Below are 25,268 nucleotides of genomic sequence, written 5' to 3'. Positions count from 1 at the left end.
CGCTCCTGCCCGCGTCACCGCTCCCCATCACCGCTCCTGCCCCCGTCACTTCTCCTGCCGCCATCACTTCTCCTGCCCCCGTCACTTCTCCTGCCTCGACACTTCTCCTGTCCCCGTTACTTCTCCTGTCCCGTCACTTCTCCTATCCCGTCACTTCTACTTCTGCTGTCCCGTCACTTCTCCTTCTCCTGCCCCCGTTACTTCTCCTGCCCCGTCACTTCTCCTGTCCCTGTCACTTCTCCTGCCCCCGTCACTTCTCCTGCCCCCGTCACTTCTCCTGCCCCTGTCACTTCTCCTGTCCCGTCACTTCTCCTGTCCCGTCACTTCTCCTGTCCCGTCACTTCTCCTGTCCCGTCACTTCTCCTGTCCCGTCACTTCTCCTTCTCCTGTCCTTTCACTTCTCCTGTCCCTTCACTTCTCCTGTCTCTTCACTTCTCCTGTCCCTTCACTTCTGCCCCGTTCACTGCTCCTGCCCCGTCACTTCTCCTTCCCCTGTCCCCGTCACTTATCCTTCTCCTGTCCCTTCTCCTTCTCCTGTCCCTTCACTTCACTTCTCCTTCTCCTGTCCCGTCACTTCTCCTGTCCCCGTCACTTCTCCTGTCCCCGTCACTGCTCCTGACCCCGTCACTGCTCCTGACCCGTCACTGCTCCTGACCCCGTCACTGCTCCTGACCCCGTCACTGCTCCTGACCCGTCACTGCTCCTGCCCTGTCACTGCTCCTGCCCGGTCAGCACTCGTTCTACACTCTCCGGCGTCATCTGCGCTCTGCCGGTAAACACCTGGTTTCTATATCACGTGTGCAGAGGGCCCGTGCTGGTGGTCGCTCGTTTCGCGCACTGGCTTCCAAGCTCTGGAATGACCTTACGTCTACGGAGCATGGATAATTATTTGACCTTCCGCAGAGCGATAAAAACCCATTTGTTCTCGCAGTAAGCTTTCCTTTTCTACTCTTTTGTCGTCTCTGCCCCCTTGTTTCTTGTATCTGTGTGGGATTCTTTTGCAGTATTTTTTGTTATTGTTGCTCAGCGCCGGGACGACCCGTTGCTGGGGCAGCTGTGCGCTTTACAAACTATTTATTTAAAGAGTTTTATATAGCGCTGGCTAGACCCGGAGGTATCAGAGCGCTTTACATGAGAATCAACAATGTAACATAAAAAGTACAACAATTACACAATAAATCCCAAAACATAGGCAATACAATTAGGAGAGGAGAGAAAGGAGAGAGAAAAGTAGTGGAGGGGGCAGGGGAGGTGAGAAAGGGAGGAAAAGGGAAGAGACAATACAGAGAGACGGATAGAAGTCTGTCTAAAGACCGACTGGGTAGATGAAGACCAAGGAGGGAATCCACGGCCCATCTCACCTATAGCTAAACCAGGTAGCTCCATCGGGCATCAGACAAAAAAGTTCAGTCTCAGTACATTGAGAGAGGGGAGAAGGAGAGACATAAATAGAGGGAGGATGCGGGAGGAGACAACAGGAGGGACGAAAGTATCTTAACATAACATAACATATTGAATGGAAGGAAGGGTGAAAGGATGGATGAGAGGATAGATGGATGTGTGGGTAAGAGGATGAGTGAATGGATAGGTGGATGGGAAGGTGAAAGGATGGCAAAGTAAAAGGATTGATAGATGAGTGGGTAAAAAGACAAATGAATGGATGGCAGTGGAAGAATGTATGATGGATGGATGGCAGAGTGAATGGATGGGTTGCAGAGTTGGTGAACGTTTGGGATAGGAATAGATTAAATGATGAATAAATGAATTAATGGATGACAGAATGTAAAGGTGAGATAGTGGGTGAATTGATGGATGGATATATGCTTGGATGAAAGAGACCAGGGAGCTCTTCGAGTGGAGGATGGGCACATTTACTTATTTTGCTTGGTGTGCATCAGAGGTTTACTGCAAAATGGGGGGCATTCTAATTTTCTGACTACTCCCTTGGTTGGGTGGAGCAGTGAAGGCCGCTCTTTTAGGGAGTGCAAAGCACACTCTCGTCACGTGCTGCTTGCCATTATAAGTGTAGTTCTACATTCGGGGCAATTTGATTTTCTGGCTTCTCCCCTGAGCAGAGCCTCACACCTTAAAGGCCACAGGATCGCAGAGGAGGGCTTAAGATCACGTTGTCCTCCAGTTAAAGGGGTCTTGCAGTTTAAAGGAAAACCCCGTTCTCTTTATCAAGACCTGTATTTCGAACAATACCCAACAATAGGCATCCCACGATGTTCCCTTGTTCAATTACGTCTGCTGGGTGTTGAGACTAATGTAATATTCGCCGGATTTCCCCTTCAATACTTCATGTACCCAGCAGCAAACCACACACTTATAAAAACACAGCTTAGAGCACTCAGCAAAACAAATATTCCATAAAACGCATTAGACGAAGCAAGCACCCTCGGGCACGCCTTTGACAGCCACAAGTGTTTTTACAAGTATACTGTCTATAAAAAATAGCTTGATCGAATGTAATGCTTTTCCTCGCGTCCTCCGCGTCGTCGACGTCAGGGTTGTGTTTTCCAAACAGGAGATTACACTGCCCACAGCGCACCTCTCACGATAGCCCCGCCGAAGCGAGATTGTTTTAAAGTATTGACTAAACATTTGCGGACCCATCTCGTATATTTGTTGCACAACGAGCCATGGCCTGCACCCAGATCCCAGAGACACCTCATGCAGATCTCACTGGAATATGCTAACGGCACGCAGAAGGCGGGCGCATTGTCATTGGAAAGGGGATAATCACCCTCAATCGGAATGACAATGGGCCTGCCCTCAGCCTGTGCGAGCTGAGGGAGGGGCTGCTGCAGCCTCTGGAGTTCAACAGAGAAGTGCGAGCAGCCCCTGGAAAATGAAAAAAAAGTTATCGTTTTAAGTAGGACTATTCTTGCCATCCCGGGATGCATTTTTTAAAGTAAGAAGTAGGGGAACGGACTGAAATAAATTTTAGAAGTAGGGGCACGCCTTGCCCTTCCGTCCCCGCCCATTTCTACTGCTGCCATGGGGGGCCCACACTTCTGCACGGACCTGAATACCTCACAGGAGCACAGACTCACACATTTACAGTAGTGTTACGCGTGTGGTGAAAACCATCATTCAGCTGTCAAGTGGCAAAGCTCCAGGATCAGATGCCATACCCGGTGAAGTTTACAACGTCGGCGGTCCTGTGCTGCTACAGAAACTCACTGAGCTGTTTCAGTCCTTCTGGAAACAAGGATCTATCCACAGGAACTGAGAGACGTGTCCATTGTATGCCTGCTTAAGAGGAAGGGTGATCGCCAGGTAAACAACAATCACCATGGAATCTCGTTGCTCTCGACAGCGGGGAAAGACCTTGCGTGAGTTCTGCGGAACTGTCGGATTACTCTATTGGAGCAGGGCTTACTGCCAGAAACGCAATGGGGCTTCCGTAAGGGATTTGGAGCCTTTGACATGATCTTCGCTGCACGTCAACTGAAGGAGAAGTTAACACAAGCAGAATCCTAAACTCTGCTCAACTTTGTGGGCTTCACAAAAGCGTTTGATTTTATCAGTCACCCGGAACTGTGGCTGATCATGTTGAATTTAGGCTGTCCTGACAGATTAATACTAATGGTACACCAACTTCATGGCGGTATGATGGCTTTTGTCCTGGATGGCAGTGAAACATCTGAGGCCTTCCCAGTTACCAACAACGTCAAGCAAGGAGGTGTTTTAGCGCCTATTCTGATCAGCATACTTTCTGCCGCTCTGACCAATGCCTTCCTGCATTGCGCTGAAGGAGTAAGCCTGAAGAACAGAACTGATGGGAAATTCTTCAATTAGAGGCAACTGCGTGCCATCGCCAAGGGCAAGAAACTGTGCTGCCACAATTTCTCTTTGCCAATAACCATGCTCTGAATGCTAGTACAGAGCCAGAAATGCAAGTCAGTATGGACAAGTTTTTATCTGCATGCAGCAACTTCAGTATTGCCATGAACATCAGGAAGACTGAGGTCCTGTGCCAGCCAGCTCCCCATGCTCCATGCACAGAACAATTCATCACTGTAAATGGGCAGATAGTGCAAGCAGTGGACCACTTCATGTACCTGGGCAGTATCTTTCCCGAGCAGTGTCAATCAATGCTGGAGTAAACTGCAGAATTGCAAAAGTCAGCTCTGCTTTTGGCAGATTGCGCTCCAATGTTTGGAAATGTCGCGAGATCAGCCTACCATGAAGCGGAAGTTCTACCAAGCAGTGGTGCTTCCAACACTGCTGTATGCCTGCAAGATGGGGACTGTCTACCGGAGTCCTGCACGACGGCTAAATCACATTCACATGTCCTGCCTGCTCAAGCTTCTGAGACTCAGACAGCACGACAAAGTGCCAGATACTGAAGTCCTTAACAGAGCCAGTCTGCCGTCAGTTCATACACTGCTGAGTAAAGCCCCGGACCAGATGGGCTGGGCATGCTTTTAGAATGTCAGATGAGTGCATCCCCAAACAGCTCTTCTGCGGAGAACTCACTCAGGGAAACTGATCCCATGGAGGACTATAGAAAAGTTCAAGGTCATGCTGAAGCCTTCCCTGAAGTCCTTCAAGATCAACACCGCCATCTGGGAAACCCTAGCACTGAACCGTCCAGCATGGCGCAGCCTCACTCGGAGGCTGCCAAACCTCTGAGGTGAGGCTGAGGCTCAAAGAAAGCGTGAGCTGCGCAAGTCCAGAGCTGCCTGCACATCACCCACAATGCCATGACATCTCTGCCTGAAGTGCCAGGACATTACAAGCCAAAATGGGACTACTCAGACATCTTCGACGCACAGAGCCTGGTCAATCAATCAATTAATAAGATGTCGAGGTCTTCATCGATTACGATGGACGAACATCATCATCGTCAGTGTTACTCTTCCAGCTGTGATGTGTCAGCAGGGTGCTCCAAATCCCTTTGACTGTTTAAGATGGCTCCCGTGGGCCGTGAGCTGACGAGCTCTGTGAGCACCTGCGTGCTGAGAGTGGCACTAACCCTGAGGAAACTGCGGCAGCACATCCAGCGACCTATGAACATTTTTCCCCACTGATGAAAGAGGAATCTCGAAACACGTGTCTGGGGATACACTTAAAAAGAATACTGGTACTGGCACTGGCCAACAAACTGTGAGAACTGTGTGTGAAGCGAGCAACATTGAACCACATCGACCATGATGCATGAGGTAATTCAGCTGTGACGTGTCAGCAGGGTGCTCCAAATCCCTTTGACTGTTTAAGATGGCTCCCGTGGGCCGCGAGCTGACGAGCTCTGTGAGCACCTGCGTGCTGAGAGTGGCACTAACCCTGAGTAAACTGCGGCAGCACGTCCAGCGACCTATGAACATTTTCCCCACTGATGAAAGAAGAATCTAGAAACACGTGTCTGGGGATACACTTGAAAAGAATACTGGTACTGGCACTGGCCAACAAACTGTGAGCACTGTGTGTGAAGCGAGCAACATTGAACCACATCGACCATGATGCATGAGGTAATTCAGCTGTGACATGTCAGCAGGGTGCTCCAAATCCCTTTGACTGTTTAAGATGGCTCCTGTGGGCCGTGAGCTGACGAGCTCTGTGAGCACCTGCGTGCTGAGAGTGGCACTAACCCTGAGGAAACTGCGGCAGCACGTCCAGCGACCTATGAACATTTTTCCCCACTGATGAAAGAGGAATCTAGAAACACGTGTCTGGGGAAACACTTGAAAAGAATACTGGTACTGGCACTGGCCAACAATCTGTGAGAACTGTGTGTGAAGCGAGTAACACTGAACCACATCGACCATGATGCATGAGGTAATTCAGCTGTGACGTGTCAGCAGGGTGCTCCAAATCCCTTTGACTGTTTAAGATGGCTCCTGTGGGCCGTTAGCTGACGAGCTCTGTGAGCACCTGCGTGCTGAGAGTGGCACTAACCCTGAGGAAACTGTGGCAGCACGTCCAGCGACCTATGAACATTTTCCCCACTGATGAAAGAGGAATCTAGAAACACGTGTCTGGGGATACACTTGAAAAGAATACTGGCACTGGCACTGGCCAACAAACTGTGAGAACTGTGTGTGAAGCGAGTAACACTGAACCACATCGACCATGATGCATGAGGTAATTCAGCTGTGACGTGTTAGCAGGGTGCTCCAAATCCCTTTGACTGTTTAAGATGGCTCCCGTGGGCCGTGAGCTGACGAGCTCTGTGAGCACCTGCGTGCTGAGAGTGGCACTAACCCTGAGGAAACTGCGGCAGCACATCCAGCGTCCTATGAACATTTTCCCCACTGATGAAAGAGGAATCTAGAAACGGATCTATGATGTTACAACGCGTTATTTTACAACGCAGACCGTTACATCGCAATTTTTACAACGCAGGAACCATTACAATGCAAACCTTTACAACGCATGTCATTACATAGTAGATGCTATTACAACGCATGGCATTACATCGTAAGTATAGGTAAGTATACTTTTTAAAAAAAATGTAATTAAGTTAATTTAATTAAATTAATTTAATTAAAATACATTTTAAAATAGTAATTATTTTTATTTAATAAATTTAAATCTATTTATTTAAATTAATTTTAATAAAAATTTTAATTAATTTTATGTAATTAATATAATTAAATTAATTTAATTTAAATATTTTTTTGATTGTAATTAAATTAAATTATTTAAAATAATGTATTTAATTTAATTATTTTAATTAAGAAATGTAATTAATATAATATAATTAATTTAATTTAACCTAAAAACACCCCTGTACCCCAAAACCCAAACCCTACCCTGAAACCTAAAAACACCCCTGTACCCCAAAACCCAAACCCTATCCTGAAACTACCCCAAAACCCAAACCCTACCCTGAAACCTGAAAATACCCCTGTACCCCAAAACCCAAACCCTACCCTGAAACCTAAAAACACCCCTGTACCCCAAAACCCAAACCCTACCCTGAAACCTAAAAACACCCCTTAACCCCAAAACCCAAACCCTACCCTGAAACCTAAAAACACCCCTGTACCCCAAAACCCAAACCCTACCCTGAAACCTAAAAACACCCCTGTACCCCAAAACCCAAACCCTATCCTGAAACCCTACCCTGAAACCTAAAAACACCCCTGTACCCCAAAACCCAAACCCTACCCTGAAACCTAAAAACACCCCTGTACCCCAAAACCCAAACCCTACCCTGAAACCTAAAAACACCCCTGTACCCCAAAACCCAAACCTGAAACCTAAAAACACCCCTGTACCCCAAAACCCAAACCTAGCCCTGAAACCTAAAAACACCCCTGCACCCCAAAACCCAAACCCTGCCCTAAAACCTCAGTACACCAAAACATATACTCCTATACTCATACTTATTTAAAAAATTACTTAAATTAATAAATTTAATTTATAATATTTAAAAACATAAATAAATATTTTTATTTATTTTTATTTATAATTAATATTAATTAAATCAATTATATAATATTAAATAAAATTAAAATAAATTATATACTTACCAATACTTACGATGTAATGGTATGCGTTGTAATAGCATCTGCGATGTAATGCCATGCGTTGTAATGCCATGCGTTGTAATGGATCCTGCGTTGTAACAGCATTACGACGTAAAAGTTGCGTTGTAAGTGATACACACCCTAGAAACACGTGTCTAGGGATACACTTGAAAAGAATACTGGTACTGGCACTGGCCAACAAACTGTGAGAACTGTGTGTGAAGCGAGTAACACTGAACCACATCGACCATGATGCATGAGGTAATTCAGCTGTGACGTGTCAGCAGGGTGCTCCAAATCCCTTTGACAATTGTTGGATACTGCCCGAATTCCTAAATGAATCTCTAGCCTTCTCAGAGAAAGGAAAAACTGTCAGGTGTTTTTCGCCCATCTCACCAATTAATGATCTTCTGTACAAAGAGTGATCAGAATCAGACCATCTTTCAGAGAATCTCTTGTTCTTAAAGCTGATATAGAAGAGCCATGCCCTGAATTCCCTAAATTAGTGCACATGCAAACACTGGTACATTTACAAGATTAGAATTTATTATATGCCATTATAGGAATTATCAACTTAATACGGAATACATGCGCGATTAAGAAATAAAATAAGATTTAATAGTAGGCGCACCCAAACGCTGATCATTGCACATCCCTAACCTGTTATTTTAAATCCCTGGTCACCTACCTGCCTTTTGATAACAGTTTTAGTTCTTAATATATGGCAAGTCTAGTGAAACATTTTGCCTTCTTATAAACCATTGTCTCAGATTGAAACACCATATGACAACATCTCTTCCCAGGAACCTGTCCTATTTCTCGGTCGTTCCCAATTGCTAGGTGTTTCCTTAGCTTTTTTCTCTCCAAAAAGGAGCCTATGGATTAAGTGGTGCTTAATTTGGCTGCACAGAACTGAACACTCTTAGAATTATTAGGAAGCTCGGGAGCAATAGCCTGTGTTTCTTTTGACCTTCGTGTGCACAAAACCTGTACAAGGTCAATCTGCAAAAGCATGTTAGCAGACAATCGCAGCACCCCCTTCTAGCGATTATAACATTAGCAAAACATTTTTGACAGTTTTTGAAATAAAAGCACCCCTTTAAGCATGCTTGAACTGTAGTGAAACTCCTGTTAACTGATGCCTAAGACCTAGGCCTAAAGTACCTATGCTAAGTGAACAAATCATTTATTTTCAGCCGATGTACAACCTGGACTGTTAGTATATTTTAAGTCCTTTGATACATGCTAACGTTATACACAAGACCTTTCAAAGTCCTAAGTGAGTGTGATTTACACACTACCTAACCTACGTCCAGGCGAAAATGTTAATTTGCAAAGGTAATCTTTTGTAAATCATATTAACTGCAGTTTTCACAGGTTTTTTTCTGATGCTTGTCTCATAATTTCCACTTGCAGAAAAAGTTTCACGAGGGCCCTGGACTGGATGTGCTACAATCTTTCAGTGCTGGACTGTGAAAGTGGTATGGAAAATACAATAAACAGGTACGTGAGGACATAACCTCACATAACATTTTCACACAAACTATCACACTTTTTCCTCATAATACATTTCATATGTGCGAAAATTATCTGTAATGCACATTGAAATTATGCACTTTCGCCCACCCCTAGTCAATAGCCCCTTTCGAAATGTTTACCTTTTGTCAGCTTGCAGACCAGACGTGAAATGCCTAGTAATAGTTATTTTTATTTATGTGCACTTCCTATCTAAGTGAGGATCATATAGGTCTATCCATAAAGTCACTTTAGAGTATGTAAAAACGTACTTCTGTTGTACTCTTTTGCGTACTCTTACATGTGTTTGTGAATCGTCCCAAAACAACCAACAACCTATTAATAAACGAGCAAAGATGTCACAGACCTTAATATTTGTTCTAAGTGAATATGAATATTCCTAAACGAGGCCCATTTTAGATGTTTAGGGGTTACTTCAAAAAGACAAGTAACAATACTACAAGAGTATGTTTTTTACATACTCCAATATGCCTTTGGGAATAGCCCCCCTGTCTAGAAAGTTCAAGACAATTAAAACAAAATAAAAAGTGATATGACTTGGGTGGATACGTGCCCATTCTCTTGCGACAGCTTGCCTCCGCCTTGTAATGAATTACATTATTCATGGATAAATTCAGGTGTTTTTTCGTTTATTTGTTGTTTTGTAAAGAACTAAACATGGCTTTGAAGCGTCAGAGCCCTTAACAAGTGTAAGCATGCTTACAAACACTAGCAAAAAAGGAAACAATTGTGACTTGTTGTCATTATAAGTTTATCACTCCGGAATTAAAATATTTACAGAATCCTTGAGCAAATAAATAAGGATGTTGGGTTTTCAAAAATATACTACAAGGAATACATCTTCTTCTAGGATGGGGCGGGGCACAATGGAAAACATGGCGGCAGCCTGCTGAGCTGCCTCGGCGCTCCGTGATCGAGCTCCCGCATGGAGCAGCTCCGCCTGCCTGAAGTATGGTAATATGGCCTTAATCCACAATTGTGTGTGTAGCTGAATCAATTCTTGGACTCAAAAAGGTAAAAAGTCACTTTTGATTTGTCTAAAGCGCTGTCGGCGTTCTGATTATTCCCTTTTGCCACGAAGTCTGTCTTCCCTCCCTATGCCTGATCTTTGTTGTGGTGTCAGTGAAGTTCGCGGCTGTACGCTAATTCGGTCCCGGTCCTCCGAAACGTCCCCCGCTTTGCTCCCGACTTTGCTGGGCTTGCGGCTTTGGACCTCGGCCGCCCTGGAGCTAAGAAGGGGCAGAAAGGCACGAAGCCTCGTGCGTGCTCCCTGCAGCAGCGAACATTTTGGGCACCAGCGGACCGCGGCAGAGGGGAGAGCGACTCAGCCGGTCTACGCCGCTGCTGTGGAGGGAAGTGGGGAAGCGGACTCAGCAGATAGCGGTAAGGAGGGGGTTGAGGATCTACCTACACAGCTTGAGTCTACCCTCCCTTCCCAGCTGTCCCTGCTTTTCCGAACAATGTGGTCCCAGATACTAGAACGAATAAACCATGGTTAGGTAACTTAAGTAAATACAAGAAAATTATAACACCATTGTTTTTATTCACAACGTGTATCGTAAAAAATCATTCATAAAATAAATACATAGTAGATCACATTTGATGCCCCTAAAGAATTGGACAGGGAATGGTAGTGATGGGATGGTGAAGGTATTGAATGGGAATTATAACAGTGGTCACTAAGACCTCAATAAACCAGGAATAATAATTGATTAACACAATGGAAATTACAATTCATCAATTCATTAAAAAAACCATGCCTCAAACAGAACAGAATCACAAATGATAAATCAGGGAGGAGGCTGAACACAGGAGGAAGTGCTGACGTTTCGACCCAAGCAGATGCAGGCGTGGTGTAAATTGTTTGTACATTGTTTGTATCAATTATTCACCAGGTCCCAGTGACTTTCTGGGTTAACCCGTGTTTTTACAGCAGTCCCTGCTTTTCCAGCACCAAATTAAACCTAAAAACAAACGAGGGCGGAAAAAGAAAGAGGTTTCAGTTAAAGCTGTCTCTGTTAGTAAAGACGCCGTAGATCAGGCTGTGTCCCCTGAAGCTGTAAGAAAGAAGCCCTCATCATACTTATTTAATGAGGTGAAGTCAAAAAGGACAAGATCATCCAAATCCACTAAGAATCTTAAGGCCGTGCTGAGTTTGGGGTCCAAAATAACTCCCTCTCTTTGTTCATACTTTAAAGCTATCCCGCAGGTACTTGATCTTACAGAGGACCGGGCGATGTCAGTCCCTGTAAGTGCCTCTACTGGCCCTACCCCCGCCCTCAATTCTGTTTCTTTCTCTTTCGGCACTAGTGTTACTAATGCTGAGCCACTGTCAGATTTATCAAGCGCAGCCTTAACAACCACCTTAGAAATGGATGCGCTACTGCCAGATCCACCTGTAATAATGGCCCAGCCGGTTGGTATTCTGATTGATGGGCTGGATGGCGATCTAGGGGGTGCTACAGGGGCTGAGGCTCGGAATGATCTAGAGGGACTTCAACAAGGGGACCTCACTATGTCCTCTAGTTCTGTTTTTAAGCATCTCGATGCCGGCATTTATGTTGCCTCATTACAAGCAATGTTTTCTTCCTTGTCGCTCGACATAAAAAAGGGCTTTGATGAGTCTTCTGCCAACCAGCTTGAGATCAGGAGCTATTGTGAATCCCTGGAGAACAAAATAAACGGCCTCACGTCAAGAACAGGGAAATTGGAGGAGACAGTAGCGGTACTATCTATCCACTTGGATCAGGCTAAAAAAGATATCACCAAGCTCAGAAAGGCGGATTTGGACCTGTCCGAAAGGATGGAAACCTTAGAGAATAATGCAAGACGGAGTAATATCCGTATCCTCAATGTTCCTGAAGGTTCAGAGGGGTCGGATATTAAGCAATTTATTACCCATCTACTGAAGGAGTCACTATGCCTGGATCAATCCACGGAAGAACTGGCTGTTGATATCCAGCGGGTCCACAGGGACCCATTTAGACGTAATCCCCAAAGGTCTAAACCTCGTAAAATTCTCGTGAATTTTCATACATACTCGCTGAAAGAACAAATCCTCAATTTGGCCCTGAAACAGAAGTCTTTGGTGGGGAAGGGGTTTTCTTTCCAAATAAGGTCTGACCTTTCAAGGGTCACTTTAGAGAAGCAGTGGGAGTTTGGGAGGCGCTTAGATGCCTTTAGGAAGCTAGGTGCTACAGCACAACTCATGTTTCCGGCTGCCCTAAAAATTATGCACAACAACAAGATGTTTAATATAAGATCGGTGCAGGTGGCTGACGAGTTATTGCTGGATCTTGGCAATAAGGGCTCCTCTGATTAGATTTATATCTGGGTAACACTGTCTCGGTTTCCATGTTACTGTTTTATTGTTCCAATACATTTGAGTTGAGGCTCTTTAAGCAATCTGGAAAAAATAATCCATATAAAGATGAATCTAAAAATAAATACAACTAAATAAAACAAAAAAATAAATAGAAGGTTTATAATACAATAAAATAAAGGGAAAAAACACACACACGTATAAAAGAAAGGAAAATAGAGTTCAATCTTGCCTAAACCATCCCACCCCATTATTTCCCTCCTAGTGGGAGTCTAGGCTCTTACTATATCTCCTAGAAAAAACTTTGAGGGCCCCCCCCCCCCCCATAGCATACTTGGTCACTACATGTTATATGGAGAGTTAGTGGCGGAGAGGCTTTGCGGGAGCTCGGGGAGGGGTGCTATCTACTGGGCTTGTTCCGGTTAGATAGAGCAAGGGTTTTCCGTGGGGGGCGGTGGAGGGAGGGGGGGGGCACGGGGGTAGGAGGAGGGGTGGGTGGTGGAAAAAAGCTAAAAATGTCCTCAAAAAAGGAATACATCTTCTTACAGTGGCGTAGCAAGGGGGGGGGTCTGCCCTTGGTGGCATGAGTTTTGGGGGCGGCGGCCTCACCTCTCCCAACCTCACTTTCCGATCTTACCTAGGGCGTCGCAGGGCGGTGGCCGCAGGGATCGCCAGCACCCCCCCTCTTATATTCAGCCGCCTCGGGGGCAAATGCAGGCAGCCACAGCCGGTAGTAGGTGTAACTGCAGGGTGGTGACGTGGGGAGGGGGAGGGGCAGGGTGGGGGGTAGTAATGTATGGATTACGGACTTTAACAGGTAAGTAAACATATACATAAATAAAACGAATTTCGTTGCGCACACTCCATCGCATTTGGTGATGCAGTGCACACAACGAAATTCGTTTTATTTATTTATGTTTACTTAACTATTAAAGTGCGTAATCCATACATTACTACTCCCCACCCTGCCCCTCCCCCTCCCCACGTCACCTCCCTGCAGTTACACCTACTACCGGCTATGGCTGAATGCAGGGGCCGCCACTGGCGGCCTAGGGCCTAGCTCTGCCACTTATTAGAATAAAAGGCGGGGTCCAGCTGGGTGTATAGGCCCCATCTGCTAGTTAGTGCATTTCAAAATAAAGACTTAACCATGAACACTAAAAAGTTTCAAACACACAGCAGGGCATAATGCTGTGAAAATGCACAGATCGTGGGTAGGTGTAACAAGAACTCAGAGAACTTGGAAATCCCTGGAGCACGAGGATTATAAACATTGGTGATGGTACAATTTTCACTGTGTGGGTAATGCAATCACTGTTCCCTGAAGTCACAGGGATTGTGAAAAATTCAAGCGTCACAGAAAATTCGTATATGAGCCACACCCATTCAGCAGGAGAATGGTAGGGGTGTGGTATGTGCTGGTGGTGCATTTTGGTGCATACTGTTGAAAATCTATGTCTTCTACAGACAGCACATTTTCCATTGAAATGGCTTCAAAATTCACACGGACATGTAGTTTTAGTGGTCCGTTGTGTACAAACGGTAATGTGTGAAAATTGTGTTTCAGCAAATATTTATCGTTTGCGCACCACCAACTAAAGTGTTTTGATTTGTTTTGATCCTATTAAAATGTTTGTTTTCATCACACTTCAGAATTACAAAGTACTGTGATTCATTTGTGCTTTCATAACTGCTGATATATTTTGAAATGTGTACAGTTCTTATAGGTTGTTCAATTTTGTGGTGTTCTCAGATAAAAACTGACATCCTTCAGCCTTTCCTTTCATACTACCTGTACCCCAGCAAGCTTGTCATTTAGTTTATCTTAAAAATGCTCTAATTTTGCAACTAGAGAAAGAAAAGTAAAAACCAAACCCCATGTTAAAATTATAAGCAGCAATTTTTCAGAAGGCGTAGCCTGGCATTTGACCTCTGTCTTTGACCTCACCGAATGTGTCAAGATAAAAACAAAATATAGCGGCATCTCTTTTGCTCGTTCACCTTCTGAACGCCAGCATGGTTATTTTGCAGGTGCAGCTGCAGCCCCTGCACCCCTACATCCAGCACGTATGGTTATAATGGAGTGGGGGATGTGTAGCAACACTAATCCCCTGCCAGGAAGAGGGCTTCCTCCGAATCTGGATGACTGAACAAGAAGGAGTCTGATCAGAGAGACTACCAAGAGGCCAATGGCAGCATTGAAGGAGTGGCAGGCTTTAATGGCCAAGACTGGGCAAAGTGTTCATGGGCAACAATATCCCAGTCACCCCTAAAACCTGGCCTGCATGCCAGTGTGGAAAGAAGGAAGCATTAAGGCCTACTTTGATTTCCATTCAAGGCTCAGATCTTGACTTTTGCCACACATGCAACAGTTCATGTGATTACACTAATTTTGCGGCCTAACAAAACTCCAATGGAACTTTGTCGCTTAAATGGAAAATATTACGTTTGTCCCAAACTCAACTTAGCACATCACCCACCAAACATCACCCCAACTGTGAAGCATGATGGAGGCAGCAACATATTATCTGGACGTTATTCATCAGCAAGAACTGAGGCATTGTCAAGATATAAGAGAAAATGAAAGGAGTTCAGTACTGTACATTGTTTGAGGTAAGCCTGCTTCCTGATATGAGCAACTGCAAATGGGACAGAAGTTCACCATCCAGCAGGATAAACCCCCTAAGCGCACAGCTAAACCTTTAGTGGCGTGACTAAGGAATTAAGTGTTCTTGCGTGGACCAATCAGAGCCTTCAACTGAATGTAATTGAAAGTTCTTTCAACACTCCCAGAGGAACTTGACAGAGCTTGATCAATGTGTAAAGATGAATGAATGGTCACATGTTCCAGAGTCTAGTTAAAGGAAGAGAGACCTGTTGCCACTGTCTCGCAGCTGGTATTGCTGCCATATGCGCTTCCATCAAGCATTAACTAGGGAAGATGAATCAAATTCCGTTTTTAAGTTTTGTTTTTTTCACATGTAAATTCTTCATAATAAATACTTTCTTTCTTATATTGGCTTATAGTGTTTACACGGAGTAGTCAAATCCCTTTCATGTCATTATTAACAATGTGTTTGCAGTCTGTGCTTTTCTGTGGAATCTAAGTAGACTAGCACACTTGATTTGCCAGGATTGTAACACTGTGTGCTGACTAGATGACTTGAGATGACAAATTTTACATTTGAATGTGTTCAACTCCGATATTCCGACACAAAAAAATCTGAAAAAGATCAAAGCTTGTAGACTTCCTAGCACCACTATGGCCTTGAGTCATTCATCGCACACAGTGTGCTCCTGTGCACTTAACTCTTCCCCAGAAAGCAATAAAACTATTCAAACATGCACTTTCCAGGAAGTGAATGAATTTTAAAATAGCTTGTACTATTTGAGAGGACAACGGAGTACAAAGTAGAATAGATCCAACCGGATTAAAAAAATATTGTGTTAGTGTGACCTTTATATTATCAAGACTTTATTTCGACCAGTCAAGATCATAAAAGCACAGATATACAAAAAACACAAAACCAATCAAAGAATATCCATCTGCCACGTAAACCATCAAAGTACAAAACCATTATACACTTGGGTCTCAATTTTACACGCAAAACATCAAACAAGTTCCCAGTTACAGTACAAAATCAAAATCATCTAATATTGATAAGAAGGATCCACATTTTAGGGACTTAGATATCCATTGATGTATGCAAAGCGGCAATGAGCCATGGGGACTAAAGTGCAATTTTCAATCTGACCAGTGCAGATGTTTTACTAAGATACAAGATCTTCTAAATCTTCTATTGCAAAATAGCAATAAGCCATAAAGGTTGAAAACTCAATTTTCCGGTTAGTCAATATAAGTATTCTGCTAAAGTGCGAGCTCTTCGGAAACTTCTGAAGCCCACATATTAACCCTGGACAGAAGACCTTTATAGTCCCGAAGGCTGTGCAAAATAGCAATCAACCATACAAATGATCATCCGGGCTCTCCCACCGGCATATGCTTAAATACCAAACAATTCAAATAAAAACACTACTAAAATATTCACAACATTTTAAATCCAGTGTTAAAATACCAATCATGGAGCTGAGAAAGTGTTAAAATGTAAATACATAATGGGCTTATTACTGAGTCTCAACCATACCCTCCTGCCTAGCTAACCTGACAGTTCCTCTTCACTTGCTCGAATGATCTTTTGAACGACAGATCCAGGCAGCCATAAGGTATATCCCAACAGCGAATACCACCAAGCTGTCTGTCCTTAAAATCCTAAATGCCTCCAGGTGGCTCCTGGTGCCCAGATTCCTGCACAAGGGCAATATCCATGTAGACCTGTGGACACCATAAACAGGGAAAAATAATAAAATGCGAAGTATAGTCTCCAGGGATCCTCTGCACGCACTTCACCCACACAACATCCATCAGCCCACTTAGCACAAAAAGCTCAGGTAGGGAGGGACTGACACCTAAACAGTGGCGGCTCCTTGGCCTTAAGCCCCACTACTCTGCAGCATCAAAAGAAAGAAAAAAATAAAATGATAATAACTAATGTTATCATTTTATTTTGTCCTCCTGCTGCGACAGTTTGCGTGGCGGGGTGGGGCGAGGCTGCAGAGCAAGAGACGAGTGGTACAACCCTCCTAAGTGTGCAATGACAATTTAGGTACAGTGGCAGTTTGCAGGGTCATGGGTGGTGAGGCGCGCGGGCCGCCCGCCACTGTACCTAAATTGTAGTAACAGTTTCCGAGCCGGGGGCCGTTATACTAGAGCTCTTTGATGCCTGAATGGTGGCCTTCTACACACGTATCAAGGCCCAGATTTACTAATATATCTCTTCACGGTTCCATCACTTTTTGGTGCAGCCTTGACGCAAAAGGGTTTTTGGCATTTACTAAGCAACTAAAAGCCACTTTATGTTGTTTAGTAAATGCAAATTACCACAGCACATATCACTGCCTTGCGTTACTTTGCGTCAGGTAAGTGTTACATGGGTGGAGCATCGGCGTTCCCATGCGTCCACCCAAGAACTTTGAAGCTAAACCAAAATTATAAAGACTTGTAACCCTGGGTTTGCAGAAAAATAGTGCACCGTCCAGGCAGAGGCATAACAAAGAGAAATGCTTTAATTTCTCCTTGTTATTCCTCATTCCACGCATGCTGCAGAATGCAGCACCAATAAAAAGAGGAACATGCCTCTAAGGATTGTTTTTGTGCCTTAAGGGATAGCTTTGTGCCTGTAATGCAGGCACCTTGAGCTATGGTGGAACGGTGGCAGCGCTAAGAGAGGGCAGAAATGCTCCATATCTTTGTAAATATGCTCTCCCTTTCATGCAACATAGAGCAGCAAGTTCCCTTGAAGCGCCACATTGCGTGAAATTAACAGTAAATGTACCCCCAAGTAACTAGCCAGTCAAAAAAAATCTTAAGACATTTTCTCCAAATATTTTTGGAAGTCGGTGTTTAAACATTGATTTTTGTGCCTCAAATTCCCCGGCTGGAAGCGTGCCCTACCGGCCCCCGCGGTGGAAGAAAACTCCTCGCGCTGGTTACTAATGCAACATAACGCAGCAAAAGAAACACTAAAACTGGCGCGCCAGATTAACAGTAGGAAACAATACTTTGTTTTAATAATTATCCATATCCGCATTCATAAAGTCCTCTCTGGAGGGAGCGAGTTTACTCAACGCCTCGTGCCCTCCGCGCGCCCCTTTTACAGGCGGCGGTGAATGCCAAGTACTAATGGATGCAAAGTACGAGCGAGGGCCGAGACAAGCAGGGAATCCAGAGCCTGCGCCCGTGTACCGCACCGCTCCGGGGAAGGGGCCTCCTCAGAGGAGAGACCCTCGGCCCTGGGCACAGGCTGGTGATGGAAGGGAGACATCTGAGACCTGGGCACACATGGATCATCAGAGGGAGACCCTGGGCACAGGCTGGTGACAGAGGGGAGACATCTGAGACCTGGGCACACATGGATCATCAGAGGGAGGCCCTGGGCACAGGCTGGTGACAGAGGGGAGACATCTGAGACCTGGGCACACATGGATCATCAGAGGGAGACCCTCGGCCCTGTGCACAGGCTGGTGACAGAGGGGAGACATCTGATACCTGGGTACACATGGATCATCAGAGGGAGACCCTCGGCCCTGGGCACAGGCTGGTGACTGAGGGGAGACATCTGAGACCTGGGCACACATGGATCATCAGAGGGAGGCTCTGGGCACAGGCTGGTGACTGAGGGAAGACATCTGAGACCTGGGCACACATGGATCATCAGAGGGAGGCCCTGGGCACAGGCTGGTGACAGAGGGGAGACATCTGAGACCTGGGCACACATGGATCATCAGAGGGAGGCTCTGGGCACAGGCTGGTGACTGAGGGGAGACATCTGAGACCTGGGCACACATGGATCATCAGAGGGAGACCCTCGGCCCTGGGCACAGGCTGGTGACTGAGGGGAGACATCTGAGACCTGGGCACACATGGATCATCAGAGGGAGGCCCTCAGCCCTGGGCACAGGCTGGTGATGGAGCAGAGAGATCTGAGACCTGGGCACACATGGATCATCAGAGGGAGGCCCTCGGCCCTGGGCACAGGCTGGTGACAGAGGGGAGACATCTGAGACCTGGGCACACATGGATCATCAGAGGGAGACCCTCAGCCCTAGGCACAGGCTGGTGATGGAAGGGAGACATCTGAGACCTGGGCACACATGGATCATCAGAGGGAGGCCCTGGGCACAGGCTGGTGACAGAGGGGAGACATCTGAGACCTGGGCACACATGGATCATCAGAGGGAGACCCTCGGCCATGGGCACAGGCTGGTGACAGAGGGGAGACATCTGAGACCTGGGCACACATGGATCAACAGAGGGAGGCCCTCGGCCCTGGGCACAGGCTGGTGACTGAGGGGAGACATCTGAGACCTAGGCACACATGGATCATCAGAGGGAGACCCTCGGCCCTGGGCACAGGCTGGTGACTGAGGGGAGACATCTGAGACCTGGGCACACATGGATCATCAGAGGGAGGCCCTGGGCACAGGCTGGTGACAGAGGGGAGACATCTGAGACCTGGGCACACATGGATCATCAGAGGGAGGCCCTGGGCACAGGCTGGTGACAGAGGGGAGACATCTGAGACCTGGGCGCACATGGATCATCAGAGGGAGACCCTCAGCCCTGGGCACAGGCTGGTGACTGAGGGGAGACATCTGAGACCTGGGCACACATGGATCATCAGAGGGAGACCCTCGGCCCTGGGACCAGGCTGGTGACTGAGGGGAGACATCTGAGACCTGGGCACACATGGATCATCAGAGGGAGACCCTCGGCCCTGTGCACAGGCTGGTGACTGAGGGGAGACATCTGAGACCTGGGCACACATGGATCATCAGAGGGAGGCCCTGGGCACAGGCTGGTGATGGAAGGGAGACATCCGAGACCTGGGCACACATGGATCCTCAGAGGGAGACCCTCGGCCCTGGGCACAGGCTGGTGACAGAGGGGAGACATCTGAGACCTGGGCACACATGGATCATCAGAGGGAGGCCCTGGGCACAGGCTGGTGACTGAGGGGAGACATCTGAGACCTGGGCACACATGGATCATCAGAGGGAGACCCTCGGCCCTGGGCACAGGCTGGTGATGGAAGGGAGACATCTGAGACCTGGGCACACATGGATCATCAGAGGGAGACCCTCGGCCCTGGGCACAGGCTGGTGATGGAGCAGAGAGATCTGAGACCTGGGCACACATGGATCATCAGAGGGAGACCCTCGGCCCTGGGCACAGGCTGGTGATTGAAGGGAGACATCTGAGACCTGGGCACACATGGATCATCAGAGGGAGACCCTCGGCCCTGGGCACAGGCTGGTGACAGAGGGGAGACATCTGAGACCTGGGCACACATGGATCATCAGAGGGAGACCCTCAGCCCTGGGCACAGGCTGGTGATGGAAGGGAGACAACTGAGACCTGGGCACACATGGATCATCAGAGGGAGGCTCTGGGCACAGGCTGGTGACAGAGGGGAGACAACTGAGACCTGGGCACACATGGATCATCAGAGGGAGACCCTCAGCCCTGGGCACAGGCTGGTGACAGAGGGGAGACATCTGAGACCTGGGCACACATGGATCATCAGAGGGAGACCCTCGGCCCTGGGCACAGGCTGGTGACAGAGGGGAGACATCTGAGACCTGGGCACACATGGATCATCAGAGGGAGACCCTCAGCCCTGGGCACAGGCTGGTGATGGAAGGGAGACATCTGAGACCTGGGCACACATGGATCATCAGAGGGAGACCCTGGGCACAGGCTGGTGATGGAAGGGAGACATCTGAGACCTGGGCACACATGGATCATCAGAGGGAGACCCTCAGCCCTGGGCACAGGCTGGTGACAGAGGGGAGACATATGAGACCTGGGCACACATGGATCATCAGAGGGAGACCCTGGGCACAGGCTGGTGATGGAAGGGAGACATCTGAGACCTGGGCACACATGGATCATCAGAGGTAGACCCTCGGCCCTGGGCACAGGCTGGTGACAGAGGGGAGACATCTGAGACCTGGGCACACATGGATCATCAGAGGGAGACCCTCGGCCCTGGGCAAAGGCTGGTGACAGAGGGGAGACATCTGAGACCTGGGCACACATGGATCATCAGAGGGAGACCCTCGGCCCTGGGCACAGGCTGGTGATTGAAGGGAGACATCTGAGACCTGGGCACACATGGATCATCAGAGGGAGACCCTCGGCCCTGGGCACAGGCTGGTGACAGAGGGGAGACATCTGAGACCTGGGCACACATGGATCATCAGAGGGAGACCCTCAGCCCTGGGCACAGGCTGGTGATGGAAGGGAGACAACTGAGACCTGGGCACACATGGATCATCAGAGGGAGGCTCTGGGCACAGGCTGGTGACAGAGGGGAGACAACTGAGACCTGGGCACACATGGATCATCAGAGGGAGACCCTCAGCCCTGGGCACAGGCTGGTGACAGAGGGGAGACATCTGAGACCTGGGCACACATGGATCATCAGAGGGAGACCCTCGGCCCTGGGCACAGGCTGGTGACAGAGGGGAGACATCTGAGACCTGGGCACACATGGATCATCAGAGGGAGACCCTCAGCCCTGGGCACAGGCTGGTGATGGAAGGGAGACATCTGAGACCTGGGCACACATGGATCATCAGAGGGAGACCCTGGGCACAGGCTGGTGATGGAAGGGAGACATCTGAGACCTGGGCACACATGGATCATCAGAGGGAGACCCTCAGCCCTGGGCACAGGCTGGTGACAGAGGGGAGACATATGAGACCTGGGCACACATGGATCATCAGAGGGAGACCCTGGGCACAGGCTGGTGATGGAAGGGAGACATCTGAGACCTGGGCACACATGGATCATCAGAGGTAGACCCTCGGCCCTGGGCACAGGCTGGTGACAGAGGGGAGACATCTGAGACCTGGGCACACATGGATCATCAGAGGGAGACCCTCGGCCCTGGGCAAAGGCTGGTGACAGAGGGGAGACATCTGAGACCTGGGCACACATGGATCATCAGAGGGAGACCCTCAGCCCTGGGCACTGGCTGGTGACTGAGGGGAGACATCTGAGACCTGGGCACACATGGCTCATCAGAGGGAGACCCTCGGCCCTGGGCACAGGCTGGTGACAGAGGGGAGACATCTGAGACCTGGGCACACATGGATCATCAGAGGGAGGCCCTGGGCACAGGCTGGTGACTGAGGGGAGACATCTGAGACCTGGGCACACATGGATCATCAGAGGGAGACCCTCGGCCCTGGGCACAGGCTGGTGACTGAGGGGAGACATCTGAGACCTGGGCACACATGGATCATCAGAGGGAGACCCTCGGCCCTGGGCACAGGCTGGTGACAGAGGGGAGACATCTGAGACCTGGGCACACATGGATCATCAGAGGGAGGCCCTCGGCCCTGGGCACAGGCTGGTGATGGAAGGGAGACATCTGAGACCTGGGCACACATGGATCATCAGAGGGAGACCCTGGGCACAGGCTGGTGATGGAAGGGAGACATCTGAGACCTGGGCACACATGGATCATCAGAGGGAGACCCTCGGCCCTGGGCACAGGCTGGTGACAGAGGGGAGACATCTGAGACCGGGGCACACATGGATCATCAGAGGGAGACCCTCAGCCCTGGGCACAGGCTGGTGATGGAAGGGAGACATCTGAGACCTGGGCACACATGGATCATCAGAGGGAGGCCCTGGGCACAGGCTGGTGATGGAAGGGAGACATCTGAGACCTGGGCACACATGGATCATCAGAGGGAGACCCTCAGCCCTGGGCACAGGCTGGTGACAGAGGGAGACATCTGAGACCTGGGCACACATGGCTCATCAGAGGGAGGCCCTGGGCACAGGCTGGTGACAGAGGGGAGACATCTGAGACCTGGGCACACATGGATCAACAGAGGGAGACCCTCGGCCCTGGGCACAGGCTGGTGATGGAAGGGAGACATCTGAGACCTGGGCACACATGGATCATCAGAGGGAGACCCTCAGCCCTGGGCACAGGCTGGTGATGGAGCAGAGAGATCTGAGACCTGGGCACACATGGATCATCAGAGGGAGGCCCTCGGCCCTGGGCACAGGCTGGTGACAGAGGGGAGACATCTGAGACCTGGGCACACATGGATCATCAGCGGGAGACCCTCAGCCCTGGGCACAGGCTGGTGACTGAGGGGAGACATCTGAGACCTGGGCACACATGGATCATCAGAGGGAGACCCTCGGCCCTGGGCACGGGCTGGTGATGGAAGGGAGACATCTGAGACCTGGGCACACATGTATCATCAGAGGGAGACCCTCGGCCCTGGGCACAGGCTGGTGACAGAGGGGAGACATCTGAGACCTGGGCACACATGGATCATCAGAGGGAGACCCTAAGCCCTGGGCACAGGCTGGTGATGGAAGGGAGACATCCGAGACCTGGGCACACATGGATCCTCAGAGGGAGACCCTCGGCCCTGGGCACAGGCTGGTGACAGAGGGGAGACATCTGAGACCTGGGCACACATGGATCATCAGAGGGAGGCCCTGGGCACAGGCTGGTGACAGAGGGGAGACATCTGAGACCTGGGCACACATGGATCCTCAGAGGGAGACCCTCGGCCCTGGGCACAGGCTGGTGACAGAGGGGAGACATCTGAGACCTGGGCACACATGGATCATCAGAGGGAGGCCCTGGGCACAGGCTGGTGACAGACGGGAGACATCTGAGACCTGGGCACACATGGATCATCAGAGGGAGGCCCTGGGCACAGGCTGGTGACAGAGGGGAGACATCTGAGACCTGGGCACACATGGATCATCAGAGGGAGGCTCTGGGCACAGGCTGGTGACTGAGGGGAGACATCTGAGACCTGGGCACACATGGATCATCAGAGGGAGGCCCTGGGCACAGGCTGGTGACAGAGGGGAGACATCTGAGACCTGGGCACACATGGATCATCAGAGGGAGGCTCTGGGCACAGGCTGGTGACTGAGGGGAGACATCTGAGACCTGGGCACACATGGATCATCAGAGGGAGGCCCTCAGCCCTGGGCACAGGCTGGTGACTGAGGGGAGACATCTGAGACCTGGGCACACATGGATCATCAGAGGGAGACCCTCGGCCCTGGGCACAGGCTGGTGACTGAGGGGAGACATCTGAGACCTGGGCACACATGGATCATCAGAGGGAGACCCTGGGCACAGGCTGGTGACAGAGAGGAGACATCTGAGACCTGGGCACACATGGATCATCAGAGGGAGACCCTCGGCCCTGGGCACAGGCTGGTGATGGAGCAGAGAGATCTGAGACCTGGGTACACATGGATCAACAGAGGGAGACCCTCGGCCCTGGGCACAGGCTGGTGATGGAGCAGAGAGATCTGAGACCTGGGTACACATGGATCAACAGAGGGAGACCCTCGGCCCTGGGCACAGGCTGGTGACAGAGGGGAGACATCTGAGACCTGGGCACACATGGATCATCAGAGGGAGATTCTCGGCCCGGGGACCAGGCTGGTGACAGAGGGGAGACATCTGAGACCTGGGCACACATGGATCATCAGAGGGAGGCCCTGGGCACAGGCTGGTGACAGAGGGGAGACATCTGAGACCTGGGCACACATGGATCATCAGAGGGAGGCCCTCGGCCCTGGGCACAGGCTGGTGATGGAAGGGAGACATCTGAGACCTGGGCACACATGGCTCATCAGAGGGAGACCCTCGGCCCTGGGCACAGGCTGGTGACTGAGGGGAGACATCTGAGACCTGGGTACACATGGATCATCAGAGGGAGACCCTCGGCCCTGGGCACAGGCTGGTGACAGAGGGGAGACATCTGAGACCTGGGCACACATGGATCATCAGAGGGAGACCCTCGGCCCTGGGCACAGGCTGGTGACTGAGGGGAGACATCTGAGACCTGGGCACACATGGATCCTCAGAGGGAGACCCTCGGCCCTGGGCACAGGCTGGTGACAGAGGGGAGACATCTGAGACCTGGGTACACATGGATCATCAGAGGGAGACCCTCGGCCATGGGCACAGGCTGGTGACTGAGGGGAGACATCTGAGACCTGGGCACACATGGATCATCAGAGGGAGACCCTCAGCCCTGGGCACAGGCTGGTGACTGAGGGGAGACATCTGAGACCTGGGTACACATGGATCATCAGAGGGAGACCCTCGGCCATGGGCACAGGCTGGTGACTGAGGGGAGACATCTGAGACCTGGGCACACATGGATCATCAGAGGGAGGCCCTCAGCCCTGGGCACAGGCTGGTGACTGAGGGGAGACATCTGAGACCTGGGCACACATGGATCATCAGAGGGAGGCCCTGGGCACAGGCTGGTGACAGAGGGGAGACATCTGAGACCTGGGC

At 49.2% G+C, this 25,268-nt stretch overlaps 1 protein-coding gene across 8 annotated transcripts in view; it reads left to right on the top strand.

Annotated features, from left to right (window-relative positions):
• The window catches only part of LOC144791525 (uncharacterized), an 826,098-nt gene that overhangs the window by 368,134 nt on the left and 432,696 nt on the right, over window positions 1-25,268 (top strand). For 5 of the 8 annotated variants that reach the window (XR_013602413.1, XR_013602419.1, XR_013602415.1 and 2 more), the window contains one exon: window positions 8,898-8,984. The exons of 1 other annotated variant lie outside the window; for it this stretch is intronic. The gene's annotated coding sequence lies outside the window, so the exon portion shown is untranslated. Of the gene's footprint in view, window positions 1-8,897; window positions 8,985-14,370; window positions 15,348-25,268 lie in introns of those variants that run through there. 2 more of the 8 variants (XR_013602418.1, XR_013602417.1) reach the window with 1 other exon arrangement.

The sequence above is a fragment of the Lissotriton helveticus genome, chromosome 11 (assembly GCF_964261635.1).
Source record: "Lissotriton helveticus chromosome 11, aLisHel1.1, whole genome shotgun sequence".
NCBI classification, from domain to species: Eukaryota; Metazoa; Chordata; class Amphibia; order Caudata; family Salamandridae; genus Lissotriton; species Lissotriton helveticus.
This window is presented reverse-complemented; position numbering and strand designations above follow the sequence as displayed.